This window comes from Somniosus microcephalus, chromosome 4 (genome assembly GCF_052327205.1).
Source record: "Somniosus microcephalus isolate GS21.2 chromosome 4, FLI_Smic_1.0, whole genome shotgun sequence".
NCBI lineage: Eukaryota > Metazoa > Chordata > Chondrichthyes > Squaliformes > Somniosidae > Somniosus > Somniosus microcephalus.
The window spans coordinates 134,361-155,988 of NC_140990.1; the positions used below are offsets into that span (position 1 = coordinate 134,361).

Sequence of the window (21,628 nt, forward strand, 5' to 3'; positions counted from 1 at the left end):
ACTCACAGGGACAGGAGGAGGCCATTCAGCCTATCTCACAGGGACAGGAGGCGGCCATTCAGCCCACCTCACAGGGGCAGGAGGAGGCCATTCAGCCTATCTCACAGGGACAGGAGGAGGCCATTCAGCTTATCTCACAGGGTCAGGAGGAGGCCATTCAGCCCCACTCACAGGGACAGGAGGAGGCCATTCAGCCTATCTCACACGGTCAGGAGGAGGCCATTCAGCCCCACTCACGGGGACAGGAGGCCATTCAGCCCCTCACTGGGACAGGAGGAGGCCATTCAGCCCCACTCACAGGGACAGGAGGAGGCCATTCAGCCCCTCTCACAGGGACAGGAGGCCATTCAGCCCTTGTCGCAGGGACAGGAGGCCATTCAGCCCTTGTCGCAGGGACAGGATGAGGCCTTTCAGCCTATCTCATAGGGACAGGAGGAGGCCATTCAGCCTATCTCACAGGGACAGGAGGAGGCCATTCGATGGTATGAGGCGCGAGTTGGGTAGGATTGATTGGGGAATGTCACTCAAAGGGTTGACGGTGGATAGGCAATGGCAAACATTCAAAGACCACATGGATGTACTACAGAATTTGTTCATCCCAGTTTGGCATAAAAATAAAACAAAAATGGTGACTCAGCCATGGCTAACAAGGGAAATTAGGGATAGCATAAGATCCAAGGAGAGGACATATAAATTGGCCAGAAAAAGCAGTAAACCTGAGGATTGGGAGCAGTTTAGGATTCAACAACGGAGGACAGAAGGATTAATTAAGAAGGGGAAAATAGAGTATGAGAGTAAGCTTTCAGGGAACATAAAAACTGACTGTAAAAGCTTTTATAAATATGTGAAGAGTGTTGTGTTTTGAGTTTTGCTTCAATTAAGTTTGTCCCAGTTCCTGGGTGTTACCTGAAGGGGATGCTGGGGGGCTCGGTTTTACTTTGCCTTTCACTTTCAGTTTCCGGTTCTGCCATGCAGACAATGTGCTGTAATGTCCACCCATTTACTCAGTAAATAGTGAAAGGTACATTCCGTCTCCTCTATTCATTACTGTTCGATCAAGATGCAATACTGGCGACGAGGCGGCTGTTGAACTCTCTAGAAGGACGGAGATAGACATGCGAACCTACAGCCGTGATATTGGAAATTGCGACGAGCGGGCCACTCAGCTAGCAACATCAACGGCATTTTGATAGTTGGCTAGCTGCGACGTAGACGGCGGACAGAGTATTGTGCGGGCCAGGCAACTACCGTGAGTGTAGCTACCGTAACTCTGGCCGGAGGAGAAAAAGATTTTTTTTTTTTTTAAAGTCCGTGGATCTTAAAGGGACAGTGCACATTAAAACTATGACGACCTTGGGACGTATTGAAGAGTTCTCTGGTGATAAGGACAGTTCATGGGAGGAATACGCAGAAAGACTGGGGTGTTTCTTTGAGGCCAATAATATTGACAAAGAAGAGAAGCGCTCAGTGTTGCTAAGTGTATGCGGAGCTGCTAATTACTCCGTCCTGCATTCATTGGTGGCTCCTCGCAAACCTAGTGAGGTGGATTATGCTGATTTGATTGAGAAGCTGCAGAAACATTTTAACCCAAAACCCTCAGAGATTGTGCAGCGTTTCCATTTTCACAGTTGTAAACAACAGCCTGGACAATCTATTTCAAGTTACATTGCTGAGTTGAGGAAACGCTCATTACATTGTAATTTTGGTGACCAGTTAGACAATATGCTCTGTGATCGGATTGTGTGTGGAGTGCTGGACTCGGCATTGCAGATACAGCTGTTAGCGGAGAAGGCCCTGACGTTCCAGCTGGCCGAGGAGAAGGCTTTAGCAGCAGAGGCTGCATCGATGAACACACGTATGCTCCGTACAGAGGCAGCACCATCTCAGGCCGCCGAGGAGGTGCACAAGACCACACACGCAACTGCTGCTGCGAGAGACATGGAGGCAACTAAAGAGACAGGAAGAAAATGTTTCCGCTGTGGGGCTCTCCATGGTTCCACTACATGCAAATTTGTGTCAGCGGTATGTCATTTCTGTAAGAAAAGAGGACACATAGCTCGTGTCTGCATGAAGAAAGCTCAGGCTGCTGCAGCAGAGCCAACACAAGCATCGCAGACACACACCCTGACACTGGAGGACAACGATGAGTACACAGTGTATACCACGGAAGCTGAGCAGCTACCCCACAGACGGTGGGGATACATGGCAAATGTGATCATGAATGGGGCACCACTCTGCATGGAGGTGGATTCAGGCTCAGCGTGTTCGTTGAGAAGTGAAGAGACTTACAATAGGCTGTGGCCAAGTGACCCCCCCCGGCGATGGCTCAGGTCAGTGGCGTGCTACGGCAGTGGTCCCAAGCTCAACTCCAGGTGCTGGGTATGATTCATGTGGAAGTTAAGTATCAGGCAGTCAAGGACACACTTTCACTTTATGTGGTGGCGGGACAGGGCACAAGCCTGCTGGGCAGAGATTGGTTTGAGCCCCTCGGTATTGAAGTGACAGAAGTACACACGGTACAGCGACAGCCCATAATGCCTATGTTGGAGAACTATGAAGAGGTTTTTGGTGAGTTCGGGGCCTGTCGGGGACCGCCAGTCTCAATCGAAGTGGACCCAGGGGTAGCGCCTAAGTTCTTCAAGGCGCGACCAGTTCCTTTTGCGTTGCGCAAGAAGGTGGATGAGGCCCTGGATAAGCTGGTGAACCAAGGGGTTCTCTTGCCAGTGAAGAACTCCCGTTGGGCCACCCCTATCGTGCCCATTGCAAAGAAGGATGGGGGGCTGCGAATCTGTGGAGATTACAGATGTACGGTTAATACTGCTGTGTTACCAGATGTGTATCCCTTACCAACAGTTACAGAGCTGTTTTCAACACTGGCTGGAGGCACTCTGTTCACCAAGCTGGATCTCAAGCAAGCATACCAGCAACTGGTCCTGGATGAAGAGTCAGCCGAGCTGTTGACAATCAACACCCACAGAGGACTTTTCCGAGCCACAAGGCTGCAGTTTGGGGTGTCTACGGCTGTGGCAATCTTTCAGAGGTTCATGGACACCCTGTTGGCTGGTGTTCCGGGAGTTCAGCTTTACTTGGATGACATACTGACTACAGGCAAGACACAGGAAGCCCATGATGAGCGGCTGCAGGAAGTACTACGCCGGTTGGCTGAGGTAGGACTACGCCTTCAGAAGGAGAAATGTGTGTTCGCTGCCAATGGGGTGGAGTTCTTGGGATTCCGAGTGGACAAAGACGGTGTGCATCCGACTACGGAGAAGGTGGAGGCTATCAGGAGCACTCCCACCCCCAAGAACAAGACCGAACTGCAGGCATTCCTCGGACTGTTAAACTTCTACAGTTGTTTTCTCAAGGGCAAAGCCACAATCTTAGAGCCACTGCACAGGCTGTTAGACCAAGCAACAGTGTGGAACTGGACCTCAGCTCATGAAACAGCCTACAGACAGGCAAAGGAACTGCTACAAGCAGATAAGGTTCTGGCACACTATGATGAAAACAAGCTATTGGTGTTGGTGTGTGATGCCTCACCATACGGGCTGGGAGCTCTGTTGGGTCACATAGAGCCAGATGGCCGGGAAGCGCCGATCAGTTTTGCCTCAAGAACACTCTCAACAACAGAACGTAATTACGCCCAGATTGACAAGGAGGCCCTAGCCATCATATTTGGGGTAAAGAAGTTCAGCCAGTACCTGTTAGGGAGACAGTTCGTCATCTACACAGACCACAAGCCACTCTTGGGGCTCCTGCATCACTCCAAGCCCATGCCCCAGATCATATCACCGCGTATGCTTCGGTGGAGTCTGATGTTGGGGGCCTACAGTTATGAACTTTGCTACAGGCCTGGGAAGATGCTGGCTAATGCTGATGCTCTGAGTCGCTTGCCTTTGAACCGGCCGATGGCTGAGACGCCACCACCCCTGGAGGTGCTGCTACTGGAGGAGGTTCCGGAGGCCCCACTCCATGCCCAGCGGATTGGCAGCCTCACACAGAAAGATCCAGTCTTATCACGGGTGCTACGCTGGCTGCTGCATGGCTGGCCCTCCGAGGTCCAGGAGGAGCATTTCAAGCCCTTCGTTCAGAGGTGCCATGAAATGTCTGCACACAAGAACTGCGTGCTCTGGGGTTCCTGCCACCGCAAGAGGAGGTGCTGAAAATGCTGCATGACTCACACCCTGGGATTGTGCACATGAAGGCGTTGGCGAGAAGCTACGTCTGGTGGCCGGGGTTGGACCGAGACGTGGAGGAGGTGGTAAAGAGCTGTGAGACATGTCAGCTGACTCGCCATAGCCCATCCAAGGCTCCCCTTCACCTCTGGGAGTGGACCACTCGTAAATGGTCAAGACTCCACATTGACTTTGCAGGGCCATTTCAGGGGAAGGTCCTTTTGATAGTGGTGGATTCTCATTCGAAATGGCTGGAGGTGGCTATCATGAGCTCCATGACATCCAGTGCAGTGATCAACGCGTTGCGTTTGCTGTTTGCCACACATGGGGTCCCCAACGTGCTGGTTTCGGACAATGGTGCAGCCTTCACGTCAGCCAAACTCAGCAATGGGGAAGAGTCCTGCCGAGATGCTGATGGGTCGCCGGCTGGCGACTGCACTGGACCAGCTACACCCGGACTGCAGGGATGAGATGCACACAAAGCAAGAAGAGCTGGCTAAGAAGTACCAGGACACCGCCAGGCAGTTCGAGCCGTCAGAGACTGTGTTTGCCCGTTGCTATGCAGGAGGAGACAAATGGATGCCTGCCATGGTGGAGCAGGCCACGGGTCCCCGTCGTACAGCGTCCGTACACCTGATGGCCAGCTACACAGACGCCACGTAGACCAGTTACGGGGTCGTACTCCGGTGAGAGTAACAGGGACGTCACAGGCTAGGCCATTGTCTCTGCCACCTCTGCCAGGCAGTGACGGCCTGCTTCTTGCAACAACGACGGAAGCCACATCGACAGAAGGTGTCACGGAGTCATCAGCCACGGAGGAAGGTTTTCCTGCGGCTGGCAGTGGCACCCTGACTATGCCTGTCCAGCAGCGCTCAAGTCGGGTTAGATTCCGTCCCAGACGCCTGGAGGACTAAGGGGTTTTATCTGGGGGAAAGGAGTGTTGTGTTTTGAGTTTTGCTTCAATTAAGTTTGTCCCAGTTCCCGGGTGTTACCTGAAGGGGGTGCTGGGGGGCTCGGTTTTACTTTGTCTTTCACTTTCAGTTTCCGGTTCTGCCATGCAGACAATGTGCTGTAATGTCCACCCATTTATTCAGTAAATAGTAAAAGGTACATTCCGTCTCCTCTATTCATTACTGTTCGGTCAAGATGCAATAAAGAGAAAAAGATTGGTGAAGTCAAGCGTAGGTCCCTTGCAGTCAGAATCAGGGGAATTTATAATGGGGAACAAAGAAATGGCATCCCAATTAAATACATATTTTGGTTATGTCTTCACAAAGGACACAAATAACCTCCCAGAGATGTCGGGGAATATAGGGTCTGATGAAAGGGAGGAACTGAAAGAAATCAGTATTTGTAGGGAAATGGTGTTAGGGAAATTGATGGGATTGAAAGCCGATAAATCCCCAGGGCCTGATAATCTACATCCTAGGGTACTTAAGGAAGTGGCCCTAGAAATAGTAGATGTATTGCTGATCATCTTCCAACATTCGATGGAATCTGGAACAGTACCCATGGATTGGAGGGTAGCTAATGTTACCCCACTATTCAAAAAAGGTGGTAGAGGGAAAACGGGGAATTACAGACCAGTAAGTCTGACATCAGTAGTGGGGAAAATGCTAAGAGTCCATTATAAAAGATGTAATAGCAGAGCAATTGGAAAACAGTGACAGGATCGGACAAAGTCAACATGGATTTACAAAAGGTAAATCGTGCTTGACTAATCTACTGGAATTTTTTGAGGATGTAACTGGTAAAATAGATGGGGGAGAACCAGTGGATGTGGTGTATTTGGACTTTCAAAAGGCTTTCAATAAGGTCCCGCATAAGAGATTAGCGTGTAAAGTTAAGGCACATGGGATTGGGGGCAAGGTATTGACTTGGATAGAGAACTGGTTGGCAGACAGAAAGCAAAGAGTTGGAATAAACTGGTCTTTTTCCGAGTGGCAGGCAGTAACTAGTGGGGTACCGCAGGGATCGGTCCTTCGACCCCAGCTATTCACAATATATATTAATGATCTAGACGAGGGAACTAGACGTAATATCTCCAAGTTTGCAGACGACACAAAGCTGGGTGGGCGTGTTTGCTGTGAGGAGGATGCCAAGAAACTCCAGGATGATTTGGACAGGTTGGGTGATTGGGCAGAAGCATGGCAGATGCAATATAACGTGTATAAATGCGAGGTTATCCACTTTGGTGTCAAAAACAGGAAGGCAGATTATTATCTGAATGGCACTAGATTGGGAGAAGGGGAAGTGCAACGAGACCTGGGTGTCCTTGTGCACCAGTCGCTGAAGGTAAGCATGCAGGTGCAGCAGGCGGAAATGGTATGTTGGCCTTCGTAGCAAGAGGATTCGAGTACAGGAACAAGGATGTCTTGCTGCAGTTGTACAGGGCCTTGGTGAGACCACATCTTGAGTATTGTGTGCAGTTTTGGTCGCCTTATCTGAGGAAGGATGTTCTTGCCATGGAGGGAGTTCAGCGAAGATTCACCAGGCTGATACCTGGGATGGCAGGAATGACGTATGAGGAGAGATTGGGTCGACTGGGCTTGTACTCGCTGGAGTTTAGAAGAATGAGAGGGGATCTCATTGAAACTTATAAAATTCTAACAGGGCTAGAGGGACTAGATGCAGGAAGGATGTTCCCGATGGTTGGGGAGTCCAGAACCAGGGGTCACAGTCTAAGGATACGGGGTAAGCCATTTAGGACAGAGATGAGGAGGAATTTCTTCACCCAAAGAGTGCTGAACCTGTGGGATTCTCTACCATAGAAGACAGTTGAGGCCAATTCATTAAATATATTGAAGAAGGAGTTAGATATATTTCTTAAGGTTAAAGGGATCAAGGGGTATGGGGAGAAAGCAGGGACCGGGTACTGAAGTTGGATGATCAGCCATGATCGCACTGAATGGCGGAGCGGGCTCGAGGGGCTCACTCAGAGGGACAGGAGGAGTCCAATCAGTCTCACTCAGAGGAACAGGAGGAGGCCAATCAGTCTCCTTCATAGGGACAGGAGGAGGCCAATCAGTCTCATTCATAGGGACAGGGGGAGGCCATTCTTCCCACCTCATAGGGGCAGGAGGAGGCCATTCAGCCCCTCTCATTGGGGCAGGAGGAGGCCATTGAGCCTATCTCATAGGGACAGGAGGAGGCCATTCAGCCCCTCTCACAGGGACAAGAGGAGGCCATTCTGCCCACCTCACAGGGACACGAGGAGGCCATTCAGCCCCTCAAGCCCGTTCTGCCATTCAATACGATCGTGGTTGATCTGTACCTCAACTCCCACCGACCCACCTTGGTTCCGTAACCCTTAATGCCCTGACTTACCCAGCACAAAGTCGATCGATCACAGCCTAGTCACTTTGCTTCCCGACTGTGGCCAGGCAACCAGCCGCTGACCCTTAAAAACAAAGAAAGACTTGCAGTTATACTCTGCATAGCATCACCTCAGGGCGTCCCAATAGAGCTTTATAACCAATTATTGTATAGAATGTACAGCACAGAAACAGGCCGTATGGCCCAACTGGGCCGTGCCAGTGTTCATGCTCCACACGAACCTCCTCCCACCCCTCGTCATCTCACCCTATCAACACATCCTTCTATTCCTTGCATTTATCTAGCTACACCATCTAGAGGAACCTTGGTGTGCATGTACATAGATCCCTGAAGGCAGCAGGACAGGTAGATAGGGTGGTTAAAAAGGCATATGGGATACTTGCCTTCAATAGCCGAGGCATAGAATACAAGAGCAGGGAGGTTATGATGGAGCTGTACAAAACGCTAGTTAGGCCACAGCTGGAATACTGTGTGCAGTTCTGGTCGCCACACTATAGGAGGGATGTGATTGCATTGGAGAGGGTGCAGAGGAGATTCACCAGGATGTTACCTGGGCTGGAGCGTTTCAGCTATGAAGAGAGACTGGACAGGCTGGGGTTGTTTTCCTTAGAGCAGAGAAGGCTGAGGGGGGGGACCTGATTGAGGTGTACAAAATTATGAGGGGCATAGATAGGGTAGATAGAAAGGAACTTTTCCCCTTAGTAGAGGGGTCAATAACCAGGGGGCATAGTTTCAAGGTAAGGGGCAGGAGGTTTGGAGGGGATTTGAGGAAAAACTTTTTCACCCAGAGGGTGGTTGGAATCTGAAACTCACTGCCTGAAAGGGTGGTAGAGGCAGGAACCCTCACAACATTCAAGAAGCATTTAGATGAGCACTTGAACCACCATAGCATACAAGGCTACGGACCAAGTGCTGGAAAATGGGATTAGAATAGACAGGGCTTGATGGCCGGCGCGGACACGATGGGCCGAAGGGCCTCTTTCTGTTCTGTATAACTCTATGACCTTAAATGTATCTCCGCCATTCGCCTCAACCACTCCCTGTGGCAGCGAGTTCCACATTCTCGCCACTCTCTGGGTAAAGAAGTTTCACGCTGTCTACGGAGGTCACGGTCCATCATCAAAGACCCTACCCACCCCAGCCACAGTCTGTTCGCCCTCCTGCCATCTGGGAGATGCTACAGATGCATTCGCACCCGAACGACCAGATTTAGGAACAGCTTCTTTCCCAGGGCTGTCATCCTACTGAACTCCACAAATAAACACTAAAGCCTGCACATCTGCCAATGCACTTTATTATGTTTATGTATTACAAGCCAAATGAATGTTGTATGTTTAAATGTCTCCAAATGTACACTCTCGGGATCCGCAAGCCTACGTTTCGTTGTACTGCACTTGTGCACTAACAATGACAATAAAGTTGATTATTATTGGATTTATTAGTGACGATCTTATATTCATGGCCCCTAGATTTCGACACCCCCACAAGTCTACCCAATCGAACCCCTTCATCATAATTTTAAAGACCTCTATCAGATCATACCTCAGCACTCTCTTTTCCAGAGAAAAATAGTACTTTTTGAAATGTAGTTCACTGTAGAATCTTACAGCACAGCAGGAGGCCATTCTGTCCATTATGCCTGTGCCGGATCTCTGAAAGAGCTGTGCGATTAGTCCCCGGACCGGTGACGCCGTAAAATGTTTTCCCTTCAAGTATTGAACCCAAATCCCTTTTGAACATTGCTAAAATACTCCTGCGCAGCACCTTGGGACATTTTACTGCATTAAAGGCGCTATAAAAATACAGGTTGTTGTGGTTGTTGTTGAATCTGCTTCCACCGCCCTTTCAGGCAGCGCATTCCAGATCACAACAACTCGCTGTGTAAAAAAGTGTCTCATGTCACCTCTGGTTCTTTTGCCAATTAACCATCAAATCTGTGTCCTCTGGTTAGCAACCCTCCTGCACTTGAAACAGATTCTCTTTACCTACTCTATCAAAATGCTTCATGATTTTGAACACACCGATCAAATCTCCTCTCAATTCTTCCAATAGTGGCTGTGGGAACTTTTACATCCACCCATGACCCTCGATTTAAACGTCTCACTCAAAATACGGCCTCTCCACCACTGCGGCACTCCCTCAGTAAAGCGCCTCCGACAGTGCGGCGCTCCCTCTGTACTGCCCCTCCGACAGTGCAGCGCTCCCTCAGTACTGCCCCTCCGCACAGTGCGGCGCTCCCTCAGTACTGCCCCTCCGACAGTGCGGCGCTCCCTCAGTACTGCCCCTCCGACAGTGCGGCGCTCCCTCAGTACTGCCCCTCCAACAGTGCAGCGCTCCCTCAGTACTGCCCCACAGGCAGTGCAGCGCTCCCTCAGTACTGAACCTCCGACAGTGCTGCGCTCCCTCAGTACCGCGCCTCCGACAGTGCGGCGCTCCCTCAGTACTAATCCTCCGACAGTGCGGCGCTCCCTCAGTACTAACCCTCCGACAGTGCGGCGCTCGCTCAGCGCCGCCCCTCCGACAGTGCGGCGCTCCCTCAGCACTGCCCCTCCGACAGTGCGGCGTTCCCTCAGCACTGCCCCTCCGACAGTGCGCCGCTCCCTCAGCACTGCCCCTCCGACAGTGCGGCGCTCCCTCAGCACTGCCCCTCCGACAGTGCGGCGCTCCCTCAGCACTGCCCCTCCGACAGTGCGGCGCTCCCTCAGCACTGCCCCTCCGACAGTGCGGCGCTCCCTCAGTACTGCCCCTCCGACAGTGCGGCGCTCCCTCAGTACTGCCCCTCCGACAGTGCGGCGCTCCCTCAGCACTGCCCCTCCGACAGTGCGGCGCTCCCTCAGCACTGCCCCTCCGACAGTGCGGCGCTCCCTCAGCACTGCCCCTCCGACAGTGCGGAGCTCCCTCAGTACTGCCCCTCCCACAGTGCGGCGCTCCCTCAGTACTGGAAGTGTTGGCCTGGATTTTGGGTTGGATTGGAGAACCCTGCAGTCCTGATTTTGAGAAACCCAATCCAGGCTGCCACTGATGCAGAAGCCAGAGTGCTGCCACTGAGCCTGGGTTGACTCCTCAATCAGGGGGACATTGGCAGTGACAGTACCAGCAGCAATGAGTGCAGTCGCAGGGCCCCACCTCTGGGTTTATGCTGCATCTGGGGAATTCGGCCCCTTGGTCACAGGCCTGGACTGTCGCAAAGTGAAGCCAGACTGTCGCAAAGTTCTGCCGGACAGCCGCTCGCTGCCCACGTGACGCCCTCTCCGGAGGCCGCGCCGCTGATGGCGGTTCTTGCCGCCGCGCTCGGTGTTTATAAAAGGCCGCCGTTTGCCCCCCGGCCCCGCTGCTCCTGGTCCCCGGAGTTGTTGTTTTTTTGGGACGGGGGCTGCTAGCTGATCCACGGGCGGCCTCTGTCTCTGTGGCTTTCTCTCGCACTGCGCATGCTCGGGCAGCTGATGAACCGCTCTGCGCATGCTCAGCACTCGCAGACCCGCCCCACACTGCGCATGCTCGGCATTCACACACACCCCTCACAACGCACTGCGCATGCTCGACACTCACCCCCCCTCACTGCGCATGCTCGGCACTCGGAGACTCGTCCCACACTGCGCATGCTCGGCACTCGCGCGCGCGCACACACACACATACCTCACAACGCACTGCGCATGCTCGGCACGCACACTACCCCTCACAACGCACTGCGCATGCTCGACACTCACACACACCCCTCACTGCGCATGTTCGGCACTCGGAGACTCGCCCCACACTGCGCATGTTCAGCACACACACACACAACGCACTGCGCATGCTCAGTACCAACAGATCCTCCCCGCACCGCGCATGCTCGCACTCCTCTCTCAGCCAACAAGCCTGTCGGCCATTGGAGATTGAATCACAGAATAGTGTTTGCATTTCATAGATAAACTATAAGGACCTCCAAACTGGAACACAGATGGTTTTTTTTCCAGACCCTCATATGTGCCTTTGTTATCAAATTCCAATTCAAATTCAAATTGCTTTATTGGCATAATGACAAGGTACATCTTATGTTACCAAAGCATCGAAAAACATTCATGGTTGAACACATAAACGCAGATCTATCCATACATACAGTGTATAAACAGATATATCCCTGAGTGTATAAATATACACTCATAATATGTATATAATCTTTTCTTAGGTTTAATGGTTGTCCCTCTGCTTATGGCAAGCTGTAACATAGTTTGCCGTTAAACATAGAAGATAGGAGCAGGAGTAGGCCATTCGGCTCTTCGAGCCTGCTCCGCCATTCAATGCGATCATGGCTGATCATCCAAATTCAGTACCCTGTCCCTGCCTTCTCCCCATATCCCTTGATCCCTTTAGCCTTAAGAAATATATCCAACTCTTTTTTGAATGTATTTCATGAACTGGCCTCCACCGCCCTCTGTGGCAGAGAATTCCACAGGTTCACCACTCTCTGGGTGAAGAAATTCCTCCTCATTTCAGTCCTAAATGGCTTACCCCTTATCCTTAGACTATGACCCCTGGTTCTGGACTCCCCGACCATTGGGAACATCCTTCCTACATCTAGTCTGTCCAGGCCTGACAGAATTTTATAGGTTTCGATGAGATCCCCTCTCAATCTTCTAAACTCCAGTGAGTATAAGCCCAATCGACCGAATCTCTCCTCATACGTCATTCCTGCCATCCCAGGTATCAGCCTGGTGAATCTTCGCTACACTCCTTCCATGGCAAGAACGTCCTTCCTCAGGTAACTTCTAACTTAGCAGGACCAGATGTCCAGGATATCTTTTCAACTCTACCGGACACAGGAGAGCCAGCAGACTACACTGCGGCGGTTAGTGCTTTGAATCACTACTTCGTGCCCCAGGTCAACGCAGCATTTGCTAGCCAGACTTTTTATAAGTTGTCCCAGAAGACAGGTGAGACTGTGCAACAATTTGCTACTCGCTTGCGGCAGGCTGCTAAAGACTGTGCTTTTGGGGGGGATGCGGATAATCAAATAAGAGACGCTATCCTGAGTAGGTGCACGTCAGCCTATGTGCGGAGGAAATTGCTAGAGGAAGGGCCAAGGTCTAACGCTCGCCCGCACGTTACAATTGGCCTCACAATGTGAAAACGTCGAGGAACAGATGTCAGCCATGTCATGTACAGAGAAGGCGGAGACAGATACTGTTTGTCGTGTTACACAGAAAAGAGGGTAATATGCAAAAAGCTCAACAGAGAAACCAAAGGGAAATGGCGATAGGAACGAAAGGAAATGTTACAGATGTGGACACACAGACCACATGGGCAGAGATCCAAAATGCCCAGCACGGGGACAAACGTGTCATAAGTGCAAGGGAAAGGATCATTTCTCCAAAGTATGCCGCACAAAGGGCACAAAGAAACACAGTGTGAACAATGTAGAGGAAATGACTTTGCATTTGCTGTTACTGGAAATAACGTGACAGAGAGACTTACCTTTTGTGTAGGGGGAGTAAACCTGAGAATGTTAATTGATTCGGGTGCAACTAGTAATGTGATAGATGAGAATACATGGGAAGGATTAAAGTCAGAACACATTAAGTGTCAGTCACATGTCCCTAAGACAGAGAGAAAGTTATTCTCTTATGCTTCTAGCCGACCACTGTCAGTTAAAGGTGTATTCACATGTGGGATTACAATAGGTAAGAGAACTGAGCAGGCGGAGTTCATTGTGGTTAAAGGCCATGGAGAGCCGTTGCTAGGAAGGGAGACAGCCATGAAACTGGGAGTTTTAAAAATAGGCGCAGATGTCTCAGCTGTGGTAGATGTAAGACAGCTACAAGAACAGCGGTATCCAAAGGTGTTCCAGGGAGTAGGAAGGCTGAACACAAAACAGATCAGTTTGTATATCGACCCACAAGTGAAGCCTGTGGCCCAGCCACTCAGGCGTATACCATTCAACTTAAGGGGGGCAGTAGAGGCCAAAATAAAACAATTGAGGGACATGGACATTATCGAACCTGTAACTGGTCCCACCCAATGGGTAAATCCTGTGGTTATTGTACCAAAAGCGGATAAGGATGTAAAGTTATGCCTAGACATGAGACGAGCAAACCAGGCAATAGTGAGGGAACGATATCCAATCCCCACCGTTGATGAGATACTCCAAGGTATGAACGGCTCGACGGTGTTTAGTAAGCTAGACCTGAAATGGGGTTATCACCAGCTAGACCTGACCCCTGAGTCACGAGAAATCACAACGTTTGCAGTACATAACGGAGTATACAGGTACAAGAGGCTGATATTTGGTGTATCTTCAGCTAGTGAGCAATATCAGCACGAGATAGCTAATGCCTTAGCTGGAATAGAGGGTGTTGAAAACATCTCAGACTACATTATCGTGCATGCACATGACCAGGAAAGGCACGACAGACGCCTGCACGCTGTCATGACCAGACTAATGGAAAGTGGACTGACACTAAACTCAGAGAAGTGCCAATTCAACATGGACCGATTGATTTTCATGGGAATCCTGTTGTCTGAAAAGGGCATCGGACCAACAGCAGAGAGAGTGCGAGCGGTGGCAGAAGCTCGGGAACCAGAGAATGCTACAGAGGTGAGGAGTTTCTTGGGACTCGTTGGGTACAGTAGCAGATTCATCCCGCAGTTCGCAACGCTATCAGAGCCACTGCGACGCCTGACGAGAAAAGACACACCATTTAAATTTGGATCACAACAGAGACAGTCATTCAGTGCACTCAAGGAAGAGTTGGCCAGAGCCGGCACTTTAGCATATTTTGATAAGGACGCACCAACCAAGGTGATAGCAGATGCCAGTCCTGTAGGTTTAGGCGCAGTACTAGTTCAGGACCAACAGGGACAAGAGGTGCCAATATGCTATGTTAGTCATAGTTTAACAGACTGTGAGAGGAAATACTCTCAAACAGAGAGAGAGGCCTTAGCTCTTGTATGGGCTTGTGAGAGGCTGCATCCATATGTGTATGGCCGAAAATTTAACTTGGTAACTGACCATAAGCCATTACAAGTGATATACCGCCCACACTCTAAACCCCGTGCCCGTATAGAGAGATGGGTACTTAGATTACAGCCGTATGATTTTAAGGTGATACACATTCCAGGCAAGCAAAACATTGCAGACCCACTGTCACGATTGCTGGGGGAGACAGCAAAACAGGAGAGACATTCTCATGGCTCAGATGAGTATGTGAGATTTGTAGCTGTGAGTGCGACACCAAAAGCACTCACTACTAGAGAGGTGGAGGAAGCCTCTGCTACCGACCCAGAGCTGATTGAGGTACGGAAGGCAATCACAAACGGACATTTTGAGAACTGTAAAGCTTATGCAGCAATTGCAAACGAGCTGTGCGTAGTGGGGTACCTAGTTCTTCGGGGAACACGCATCCTGCTGCCCACAGTGTTACACACACAAGCCCTGGTGTTAGCACATGAAGGACACTTGGGAATAGTTGGAACAAAGCAACATCTCAGAACCAAGGTTTGGTGGCCTGGCATGGACAAGGCAGCTGAAAAACACTGTAAAGTGTGCCACGGCTGTCAGATAGTAGCCAGACCCGACCCACCTGAACCGTTGAGACCAACACCATTACCGGAGGGCCCCTGGCAGGATGTAGCTATAGACTTACTGGGACCCTTGCCATCCAACCACTCCATTTTTGTGGTAGTTGATTATTATAGTCGCTACTATGAATACGACATCATGACCTCCACAACAACAGAGAAGGTTATTGATAGTTTAGAGTCAATCTTCAGCCATCATGGTTTGCCAATCACCTGCAAATCTGATAATGGTCTCCAATTCAGATCTGAATTATTCAAAGAATACTGTGAGAACAACGGGATCAAACACCTGAAAACGACAGCAAAATGGGCTCAGGCTAACGGAGAAGTCGAGCGCCAGAATGCATCGCTGATGAAGAGAATCAGAATTGCTCAGTCAGAAGGACTAGATTGGAAAGGTGAACTTAGAAAATATGTGACTGTGTACAGGAGCATTGACCATGCCACGACAGGAAAGAGCACGGCAGGGCTGCTCTTTAAACGGAAAATGAGAGGAAAGCTGCCAGACATCACAGAGTCGCATGCAGACATGGAAGTACGTGACCGGGACGCAGAACAAAAAGGCAAGTCCAAACTGTACGCAGATGAACAGCGGAGAACACAATACTCAGAGGTGGAAGTTGGTGACACGGTGCTGGTATGGCAGGACAAAGTGGACAAGTTCACCACTCCTTTTAATGCCACACCCCACAAAGCTTTGAGTAAAACAGGGAGTCAAGTAGTAGTAGAATCTCCAGACGGAGCACGCTACTCGAGAAACACTACGTTTGTGAAGAAATACAGAACCAATGGACCAAAGGAGACACTCCATGAGCAGGAGGAAACACAAGGGGCTGAGGACAGTATAGTAGACCCTGACACACATACCACTGTGACACAGGCAATACCCACTGACACCAACATGTCAGACATACCCAATACAGCCAGACCTCAAAGGGTTAAAAGAAAACCCCAAAGAATGTCTGATTATGTCACAACATAAACTGTGCGAGAACTGCATGGGTGATGTTAAATGTTTAAACCTGGGAATTATTTAGTTGTGTGGTAATACACAAGTTTGTAAAAAGTTTATAAATCAAGTAAGTTATGCAGAGTTATTGTAAGCAACTGTTTGTAAACTGCAAGTTTGTTTCCAAGGAAAAGGGGGGTGTCGTGTATTGATTGCGAGTTTGACACCAGTCAATACGGTAATGTAATGTGCGAGTTTGACACCAGTAAATACGGTAATGTAATGTGCATTGCATCATGGGAATTACCCGGGAAAACGGCAGTCAGCCATTTTACACAATAAAGAGAACATCGTAGTTATAAGCCTGTCTGCCTGATTCTATGCTTTAATGCGTTCATACAACACAATGCACTCCCAACGTCACACCCTCCGTAACCATCAGCTCGTCCAAAACTCTGCTGACCCTTGTTCCATCACCCCCTGTGCTCGCTGACCTACATTGGCTTCCGGTCCAGCAACGCCTCGATTTTAAAATTCTCATCCTCCTCTTCAAATCCCTCCATTGCCCTCGTTCCTCCCTATCTCTGTAATCTCCTCCAGCCCCCACAACACACTGAGATCTCTACGCTCCTCCAACTCTGGCCTCTTGAGCATCCCTGATTTTCTTCGCCCCACCACTGCTGGCCGTGGCTTCAGCTGCCTGGGCCCTAAGCTCTGGAAGTCCCTCCCTAACCCTCTCCGCCTCTCCTTTAAGATGCTCCTTAAAACCTGCACTGCAGCACCTCCCAAACCGGCGACCTCCACCAGCCAGAAGGACAAGGGCAGCAGGCGCATGGGAACACCACCACCTCCAACTAACCCCTCCAAGTCACACACCACCCTGACTTGGAAGTATATCGCCGATCCTTCATCATCGCTGGGTCAAAATCCTGGAACTCCCTCCCTAAAAGCACTGTGGGAGCACCTTCACCACACAGACTGCAGCAGTTCAAGAACATAAGTAATAGGAGCAGGAGTCGGCCATTCGGCCCTTCGAGCCTGCTCCGCCATTCAATGAGATCATGGCCGATCTTCTACCTCAACTCCATTCACCGGCCCTATCGCTATATCCCTTGATGCCCTTACTATTCAGAAATCTATCGACTTCGGTTTTGAATATACCCAATGACTGAGCCTCCACAGCCCTCTGGGGTAGAGAATTCCAAAGATTCACCACCCTCTGTGTGAAGAAATTTCTTCTCATCTCAGTCCTGAATGGCCTACCCTTTATCCTGAGGCTGTGGCCCCTGGTTCTAGACTTCCCAGCCAAGGGAAACATTCTCCCAGCATCCACCCTATCAAGCTCTGTAATAATTTTGTATGCTTCAATGAGATCCCCTCTCATTCTTCTGAATTCAAGAGAATACAGGCCTAGTTTACTCAATCTCTTCTCATACGACAGTCCCGCCATCCCAGGAATCAATCTCGTGAACCTTCGTTGCACTCCCTCTATGGCAAGTATATCCTTCCTTAGGTAAGGAGACCAAAATTGTACACAGTACTCCAGGTGTGGTCTCACCAAGGCCCTATATAATTGGAGTAAGACTTCTTTACTCCTGTACTCAAATCCTCTTGTAATGAAGGCCAGCATACCATTTGCCTTCCTAATGGCTTGCTGCACCTGCACATTCATTTTCAGTGACTCAAGTACAAGGACACCCAGGTCCCTTTGAGCATCTATCTGCATTCCCCAATCTTTCGCCAATCAGGAAATACTTGCCTTTCCGTTTTTTCTACCAAAGTGGATAACTTCACATTTATCCACATTATATTCCATCCGCCATGTTCTCGCCCACTCACTGAGCCTGTCGAGATCTCCTTGAAGCCTCTTCACAACTGACACTGCCACCTAGCTTTGTATCGTCAGCAAATTTGGAAATGTTACATGTAGTCCCCTAATCCAAATCATTGATCTAGATTGTGAATAGCTGGGGCCCAAGCACCGATCCTTGCGGTACCCCACTAGTCACAGCCTGCCATCCTGAAAAAGATCCGTTTATCCCTACTCTTTGTTTTCTGTCTGTTAACCAATTCTCAATCCATGCTAGTATATTACCCCCAATTCCATGTGCCCTAATTTTGTTCACCAACCTCTTGTGTGGGACCTTATCGAAGGCATCTGAAAATCCAAATACACATCTACCGGTTCCCCTTTGTCTACTCCACTAGTTACATCCTCAAAGAACTCCAATAGGTTTGTTAAACAGGATTTCCCTTTCATAAATCCAGGTTGACTCTGCCCAATCTTACTATTAGTTTCTAAGTGCCCAGTTATTGCATCCTTTATAATAGATTCCAGCATTTTCCCAACTACTGATGTGAGGCTAACAGGTCTGTAGTTCCCCATTTTCTCTCTCCCTCCTTTCTTAAATAGCGGGGTTACATTTGCTATCCTCCAATCTGCAGGAACCATTCCAGAAGCTATAGAATTTTGGAAGATGACAGCCAATGCGTCCACTATCCCAATGGCCACCTTTCAAAACCCTAGGATGTAGGTCATCCGGTCCTTGGGATTTATTGACTTTTAGTCCCATTAATTTTGCTAGTGCTGTTCTTTAACAAGTAATAATTTCTTTAAGTTCCTCATTCTCGCCACACTCTCGTTCTCGTATTTCTGGGAGTTTTTTTGTCTTTCTCTGTGAAGAAAGAAACAAAGTATTTATTTAATTTCTCTGCCATTTCCTCATTCCCCATTATAAATTCTCCCGTCTCTGACTGTAAAGGACCTACATTTACCTTCGCCAGTCTTTTCCTTTTCACATACCTATAGAAGCTTTTACAATCCATTTTTATATTTTCTGCTAGTTTGTGCTCATGTTCCATTTTCCCTTTCTTTATCAATTTCTTGGTCCCCCTTTGCTGATTTCTAAAAAGATCCCAATCCTCAGGCTGAACACTTTTTCTGGCAACTTTATAAGCTTCCTCCTTTGACTTAATACTAGCTTTAATTTCTTTTGTTAGCCTTGGTTGGATCACTTTTCCTTTTGGGTTTTTATGCCCTAGAGGAACATATGTTTGTTGCAAATTATGCATTATTTCCTTGAATGTTAGCCATTGTATGTCCACCTTCATACCTTTTTTAAAATTCATTGATGGGATGTGGGCGTGGCTGGCTAGGCCTGCATTTAGTGCCCATCCCTAATTGCCCTTGAGAAGATGGTGGTGAGCCGCCTTCTTGAACCGCTGCAGTCCATATGGTGTAGGTACACCCACAATGCTGTTAGGAAGGGAGTTCCAGGATTTTGGCCCAGCGACAGTGAAGGAAAGGCGATACAGGTCCAAGTCAGGATGGTGTGTGGCTTGGAGGGGAACTTCTAGGTGGTGATGTTCCCATGCGTCTGATGCCCTTGTCCTTCGAAGTGGTAGAGGTCGCGGGTTTGGAAGGTGCTGTTGAAGGAGCTTTGGCGAGTTGCTGCAGTGCATCTTGTAGATGGTACACACTGCAGCCACAGTGCGCCGGTGGTGGAGGGAGTGAATGTTGAAGGTGGTGGATGGAGTGCCAATCAAGCGGGCTGCTTTATCCTGAACGGTGTCGAGCTTCTTGAGTGTTGTTGGAGCTGCATTCATCCAGGCAAGTGGAGAGTATTCCATCACACTCCTGACTTGTGCCTTGTAGATGGTGGAAAGGCTTTGGGGAGTCAGGAGGTGAGACACTCGCCGCAGAATTCCCAGCCTCTGGCCTGCTCTTGTAGCCACAGTATTTATGTGGCTGGTTGAAATAAAGAATAGATTTGCCTTTCTAATCTAGGCTTTATTAACTTAAAAATCCTGTAGCACATCTTCAACACCCAGTCCCAACTAAAGGCTGGAAAGAACTGAATTTAAGATGGCCACCACAAATCACATGACATCAACTACCAATGAGATTACAGCATATATCCCAAGGCAGGAAACAAACAACCAATCACAATACTTCTTACTAATCATAAAGAATAATCACCACATTCACCCCTCCTTTTAAAATATACTCCAACCTAAATAACCTTTACAATTTATAATTAATTATTTACAACTAAAACTATGCACAGACAAAATAAAACTATTCAACATGACACAATACTAAGTGAGCAACAACAAATAGTAACATTGCACATAAGTATTAAGTATCTCTCAACTAAAATATAATATATTTCAACAATTTTAAAACATTACTATCAATTTAAAAGTCCATTTTCAATCGGTCGACCGGATATCTTGTTCGTGTCGACCTTCTTAACCTTGGTGAAATTCCTTGCCCTCCCACACCAGGAGACACAGAAGTATCTTCTGCAGGAAGGCTATCCATATCCCGATTTTCAACGGTTTCCGGATTAGAAATCCCATCAGGAGGTAAACTGGGACGGTCATGAACATCCATCGAGGGCTGACTAATAGAAGTATAATTATCTGCAGTCGGATTGGAAATATTCGTAGTAGCATCCACATTATCTGAATCATGACTATTGTTAATATCCTCAGAAGAGGGCTGGCCACCACAAGGAGCCAAGTCTTTAATTGAAACGGTACTTTCTTTCCCATCTTGGAATCGAATATGAGCATATTGGGAATTTGCCTCCAACAGCTCCACCTCCTCCACTAAAGGATTATATTTTGACAATCTAACATGGCGTCGAAGCAGCACAGGTCCCTGCATAGTAAGCCATGAAGGTACCGAATATCCCGTAGTAGATCTCCGCGGATAGTTAAAGAGCCTTTCATGGGGGGTCACATTAGTAGCTGTTGAAAGCAATGATCTAATGGAATGCAGGGCATCAGGCAGTACCATTTCCCACTGTGTATTCTTAAGGTTCCGGGATGTCAAAGCCAACATAACTGCCTTCCAGATCACCCCATTGTATCGTTCGCACTGTCCATTACCCTGGGGATTATACGGGGTAGTTCTGCTAGTAGAAATTCCCCGACTCTGAAGGTATTCCTTCAACTGGGAAGACATAAAAGAACTTCCCTGATCAGAATGGATATACGCAGGCATCCCAAAGATGACAAAAAGTTGAGTCAGACATTTGATAACTGTAGCAGCTGATACATCTGCGCAAGGAAAAGCAAAAGGGAACCTTGAAAACTCATCCACAACAGTAAATATATATCGGTTTTGAGTAGTTGAAGGAAGAGGCCCCTTAAAATCGACGCTCAAACGTTCAAAAGGAGAAGTAGCCTTTATAAGATGAGCTCGTTGAGGCTTAAAGAAATTCGGTTTACACCGAGCACAGACAGAACATGATGAAGTCATCCGCTTGACGTCTTCAACTGAAAAGGGCAAATTCTTACTGCGTACGAAGTGTATTATCCTCGTAACCCCAGGATGGCATAAGGCATTGTGAAGATTAATAAGCGTATCTCTGTGAATCACAGAACAATAAGCCCTCGACAGCGCATCAGCAGCAACATTATCCTTCCCCGGACGATAAACTATATCAAAATGGTAACATGCCAACTCAATCCTCCACCTCATTATTTTATCATTCTTAATCTTTCCAAAATGTTTGACATCAAACATAAAAGGACACAGACTTTTGATCAGTTACCAACGTAAAATGTTGCCCCGATAAATAATGTCTCCATTTACGCAGTG

At 48.7% G+C, this 21,628-nt stretch overlaps 1 protein-coding gene across 3 annotated transcripts in view; it reads right to left on the bottom strand.

Moving 5' to 3' along the window:
* Positions 1–21,628, bottom strand: part of LOC147117928 (uncharacterized) — a 58,522-nt gene that overhangs the window by 23,756 nt on the left and 13,138 nt on the right. The window contains exons 1-2 of one of the 3 annotated variants that reach the window (XR_015077885.1): positions 10,638–10,977; positions 7,503–7,575 (exon numbers count right to left, since the gene is read on the bottom strand). The gene's annotated coding sequence lies outside the window, so the exon portion shown is untranslated. Of the gene's footprint in view, positions 1–7,502; positions 7,576–10,637; positions 10,978–21,628 lie in introns of those variants that run through there. The other 2 variants (XM_085984262.1, XM_085984263.1) reach the window with 2 other exon arrangements.